This window comes from Petromyzon marinus (genome assembly GCF_048934315.1).
Source record: "Petromyzon marinus isolate PM22_M1 ecotype Great Lakes invasive population chromosome 70 unlocalized genomic scaffold, UKy_Petmar_22M1.pri1.0 chr70_unloc.2, whole genome shotgun sequence".
In the NCBI taxonomy this organism is placed as follows: Eukaryota; Metazoa; Chordata; class Hyperoartia; order Petromyzontiformes; family Petromyzontidae; genus Petromyzon; species Petromyzon marinus.
In genome coordinates, this window is record NW_027422604.1 from 1,454,668 (window position 1) to 1,461,586 (window position 6,919).

Below are 6,919 nucleotides of genomic sequence, written 5' to 3' on the forward strand. Positions count from 1 at the left end.
TGTTGTTGTGTTTAGTTTGTTGTTGTTGTTGTTGTTGTGTTTAGTTTGTTGTTGTTGTTGTTGTTGTTGTTTAGTTTGTTGTTGTTGTTGTTGTTGTGTTTAGTTTGTTGTTGTTGTTGTTGTTGTGTTTAGTTTGTTGTTGTTGTTGTTGTTGTGTTTAGTTTGTTGTTGTTGTTGTTGTGTTTAGTTTGTGTTGTTGTTGTTGTGTGTTTAGTTTGTTGTTGTTGTTGTTGTGTTTAGTTTGTTGTTGTTGTTGTTGTGTTTTAGTTTGTTGTTGTTGTTGTTGTGTTTAGTTTGTTGTTGTTGTTGTGTTTAGTTTGTTGTTGTTGTTGTTGTGTTTAGTTTGTTGTTGTTGTTGTTGTGTTTAGTTTGTTGTTGTTGTTGTTGTGTTTAGTTTGTTGTTGTTGTTGTTGTGTTTAGTTTGTTGTTGTTGTTGTGTTTAGTTTGTTGTTGTTGTTGTGTTTAGTTTGTTGTTGTTGTTGTGTTTAGTTTGTTGTTGTTGTTGTGTTTAGTTTGTTGTTGTGTTTAGTTTGTTGTTGTTGTGTTTAGTTTGTTGTTGTTGTTGTGTTTAGTTTGTTGTTGTTGTTGTTGTGTTTAGTTTGTTGTTGTTGTTGTTGTTGTGTTTAGTTTGTTGTTGTTGTTGTGTTTAGTTTGTTGTTTTTGTTGTGTTTAGTTTGTTGTTGTTGTTGTTGTGTTTAGTTTGTTGTTGTTGTTGTGTTTAGTTTGTTGTTGTTGTGTTTAGTTTGTTGTTGTTGCTGTTGTGTTTAGTTTGTTGTTGTTGCTGTTGTGTTTAGTTTGTTGTTGTTGTTGTGTTTAGTTTGTTGTTGTTGTGTTTAGTTTGTTGTTGTTGTTGTGTTTAGTTTGTTGTTGTTGTTGTGTTTAGTTTGTTGTTGTTGTTGTGTTTAGTTTGTTGTTGTTGTGTTTAGTTTGTTGTTGTTGTTGTGTTTAGTTTGTTGTTGTGTTTAGTTTGTTGTTGTTGTTGTGTTTAGTTTGTTGTTGTTGTTGTGTTTAGTTTGTTGTGTTTCCCCCCACCCACCCCCCCACGTACGGTGTGAATAAAGTTCACACACACACAGCACGGGTGGCTACGTACGGTATGAAAGAAGTTCTACACACAGCACCTCAGCCCCAATCACTCCAACACCAGTTCCCGCCGTTCGCCACCAAAGTGGCGGTGACGTCACCACGACGCCTGTGCCAGGCTAGGTGCACTTTGAGGCCGTCACGCAAAGTGTCGAAGGCTCTCTGCCTGCAGGAGGGACAGACACAGCAGGTGCCGTGGGTTGACTGCTGTGCCAGGCTAGGTGCACGAGGTCACGAGACAGATCCTGCAGGTGCCGTGGGTTGACTGCTGTGCCAGGCTAGGTGCACGAGGTCACGGGACAGACCCAGCAGGTGCCGTGGGTTGACTGCTGTGCCAGGCTAGGTGCAGGTGCCGTGGGTTGACTGCTGTGCCAGGCTAGGTGCACGAAGAGGTCACGGGACAGACCCTGCAGGTGCCGTGGGTTGACTGCTGTGCCAGGCTAGGTGCACGAGGTCACGGGACAGACCCTGCAGGTGACGTGGGCTGACTGCTGTGCCAGGCTAGTGCACGAGGGAGGAGGTCACGAGACAGATCCTGCAGGTGACACAGGTTGACTGCTGTGCCAGGCTAGGTGCAGGAGGAGGTCACGGGACAGACCCAGCAGGTGACGTGCGTTGACTGCTGTGCCAGGCTAGGTGCAGGTGACGTGGGCTGACTGCTGTGCCACAATCACCACTCACCTCACCCCCAGCACTGTCACCTTCACTCACCCACCACCACCACCCCCCTCCACCCTTCCCTCACTGCTCACCCACATCCCTGGCCCTCACCAATAACCTCACAGCACCTCACCCCACACACCACCCACCCCTCCCCTCACCCCTCCCCTCACCCCTCCCCTCACCCCTCCCCTCACCCCTCCCCTCACCCCTCCCCTCCCCCCTCACCCCCTCCCCCCTCACTCCCCACGCCCTCACCCCCCATCCATTACCCCAGGCCCGTGAGAAATATAAACACGAGACTCTGGCAAAGAGCGTCTGGGGAACACGGGGGGGGGGGGGTAGGGGGGGAGACACACACACACACACGGTGTGACACACACACACACGGTGTGAGACACACACACACACACACGGTGTGACACACACACACACGGTGTGACACACACACACACACGGTGTGACACACACACACACGGTGTGACACACACACACACACGGTGTGAGACACACACACAAACACGGTGTGAGACACACACACACACACACGGTGTGAGAGACACACACACACACGGTGTGAGAGACACACACACACACGGTGTGACACACACACACACGGTGTGAGACACACACACACGGTGTGACACAACACACACACACGGTGTGACACACACACACACACGGTGTGACACACACACACACCGGTGTGACACACACACACACACAGTGTGACACACACACACACACGGTGAGACACACACACACACGGTGTGACACACACACACACACACACGGTGTGCACACACACACACACACGGTGTGACACACACACGGTGTGACACACACACGGTGTGACACACACACGGTGTGACACACACACACACACGGTGTGACACACACACGGTGTGACACACACACACACACGGTGTGACACACACACGGTGTGACACACACACACACACACGGTGTGACACACACACACACACACGGTGTGAGACACACACACACACACGGTGTGAGACACACACACACGGTGTGACACACACACACACGGTGTGACACACACACACACGGTGTGAGACACACACACACACACGGTGTGAGACACACACACACACACGGTGTGAGACACACACACACACACGGTGTGAGACACACACACACACACGGTGTGAGACACACACACACACACGGTGTGAGACACACACACACACACGGTGTGAGACACACACACACACACGGTGTGAGACACACACACACACACGGTGTGAGACACACACACACACACACGGTGTGAGACACACACACACACACACACACGGTGTGTGACACACACACACACACACGGTGTGACACACACACACACACACACACGGTGTGAGACACACACACACACACAGGTGAGACACACACACACGGTGTGAGACACACACACACGGTGTGAGACACACACACACGGTGTGACACACACACACACACACGGTGAGACACACACACACGGTGTGAGACACACACACACGGTGTGAGACACACACACACACGGTGTGAGACACACACACACACACGGTGTGAGACACACACCACACACGGTGTGAGAGACACACACACACGGTGTGAGAGACACACACACACACGGTGTGACACACACACACACACGGTGTGACACACACACACACACGGTGTGACACACACACACGGTGTGAGACACACACACACACACGGTGTGAGACACACACACACACACGGTGTGACACACACACACACACACACGGTGTGACACACACACACACGTGTGACACACACACACACACGGTGTGACACACACACACACGGTGTGAGACACACACACACACACGGTGTGACACACACACACACACACGGTGTGACACACACACACACACGGTGTGACACACACACACACACGGTGTGACACACACACACACGGTGTGAGACACACACACACACACGGTGTGAGACACACACACACACACGGTGTGAGACACACACACACACGGTGTGAGACACACACACACACACGGTGTGAGACACACACACACACGGTGAGAGACACACACACACACGGTGAGAGACACACACACACACGGTGAGAGACACACACACACACGGTGTGAGACACACACACACACGGTGTGAGACACACACACACACGGTGTGTGAGACACACACACACACGGTGTGTGAGACACACACACACACACACGGTGTGAGACACACACACACACACACGGTGTGAGACACACACACACACACGGTGTGAGACACACACACACACACACGGTGTGAGACACACACACACACACACGGTGTGAGACACACACAACACACGGTGTGAGACACACACACACACACGGTGTGAGACACACACACACACACGGTGTGAGACACACACACACACACGGTGTGAGAGACACACACACACACGGTGTGAGACACACACACACACACCGGTGTGAGACACACACACACACACGGTGAGACACACACACACACGGTGTGAGACACACACACACACACGGTGTGAGACACACACACACACACGGTGTGAGACACACACACACACGGTGTGAGAGACACACACACGGTGTGAGACACACACACACACGTGTGAGACACACACACACACGGTGTGAGAGACACACACACGGTGTGACACACACACACACACGGTGTGACACACACACACGGTGTGAGAGACACACACACGGTGTGAGACACACACACACACACACGGTGTGACACACACACACACACGGTGTGACACACACACACACGGTGTGTGAGACACACACACACACGGTGTGAGACACACACACACACACACACGGTGTGACACACACACACACACGGTGTGACACACACACACACGGTGTGACACACACACACGGTGTGACACACACACACGGTGTGACACACACACACGATGTGACACACACACACACGGTGTGAGACACACTGCAAACACCCCTGGCGGCCATGTTGGCTCCCACGCGGTTGCCATGGCAGCCGCTGCCGGTTACCACGGCAGCCGTTGCCGGGGAGACGCTTGTGTGGCGCGGTTGCCCTGGCAACGGCGACCCCCCCCCCCCCCCTATGCCCCTCCCCACTCTATTCAAGTGGCGTTTGATTTAACTCCGCAACACTGCGGAGACAATTAATTTAAATAATTACAATAATTATAAACACGTACAGTACTTTGGGGGAAATAATTACTCGAGCCTACGGGCGGTGGCATGACCGTGGAGATTGCCTTAACCACATCGTTACCATGGTTACGCCAGGTGTTTACACATCACCGTCACCACCAGCCCATCACGTATACACCACAGCACGTAACAAAGACAAAGACGCCCCCCGTGTAGCCCATCAAGAGATTTGGGGCAAGTGCCGTTCGCGAGTTGCGCCTGAGGATTGTGACCAGCACCACGCCCGGCCGCCTTTGTCTCCCTCCCAGTGCTAGCGATGTTCGCCACACACCGCTACACCAGGTATTCATTTTGAGGCCGAGTCGACCTAGGGGAGGCCCCAGGAGCGGTGGTGTTGGTGGCCGTGAGCGGGAATCGAACTGGGGTCGCTAAGTTCCGCAGCGCAGCGTAGCGCTAACCGCTGCACCACCGCTCCACACGCTACAGAGACACACACACACGTGCACAATGCTACACACACACACACGTGCACAATGCTACACACACACACACACACAATGCTACACACACACACAATGCTAAACACACACACCACACACAATGCTATACACACACACGTGCACAATGCTACACACACACACACACGTGCACAATGCTACACACACACACACACGTGCACAATGCTACACACACACACACACAATGCTACACACACGTGCACAATGCTACACACACACACAATGCTACACACACACAATGCTACACACACGTGCACAATGCTACACACACACACGTGCACAATGCTACACACACACACACACAATGCTACACACACACACACAATGCTACACACACACACGTGCACAATGCTACACACACACACGTGCACAATGCTACACACACACACGTGCACAATGCTACACACACACACGTGCACAATGCTACACACACACACGTGCACAATGCTACACACACACACGTGCACAATGCTACACACACACACACGTGCACAATGCTATACACACACACACACGTGCACAATGCTATACACACACACACGTGCACAATGCTACACACACACACACACACGTGCACAATGCTACACACACACACACGTGCACAATGCTATACACACACACACGTGCACAATGCTACACACACACACACACACGTGCACAATGCTACACACACACACGTGCACAATGCTACACACACACACACACGTGCACAATGCTACACACACACACACACGTGCACAATGCTACACACACACACACACGTGCACAATGCTACACACACACGTGCACAATGCTACACACACACACGTGCACAATGCTACACACACACACGTGCACAATGCTACACACACACACAATGCTAAACACACACACACAATGCTACACACACACACAATGCTACACACACACACAATGCTACACACACACACAATGCTACACACACACACAATGCTACACACACACACGTGCACAATGCTACACACACACACGTGCACAATGCTACACACACACACACACACGTGCACAATGCTACACACACACACACAATGCTAAACACACACACACACACACGTGCACAATGCTACACACACACGTGCACAATGCTACACACACACACAATGCTAAACACACACACACAATGCTACACACACACACACACGTGCACAATGCTACACACACACACAATGCTAAACACACACACACGTGCACAATGCTACACACACACGTGCACAATGCTACACCACACACAATGCTACACACAGACACACAATGCTACACACACACACAATGCTACACACACACACAATGCTAAACACACACACACAATGCTACACACACATACACACGTGCACAATGCTACACACACACACACGTGCACAATGCTACACACACACACACGTGCACAATGCTACACACACACACACACGTGCACAATGCTACACACACACACAATGCTACACACACACACACACGTGCACAATGCTACACACACTC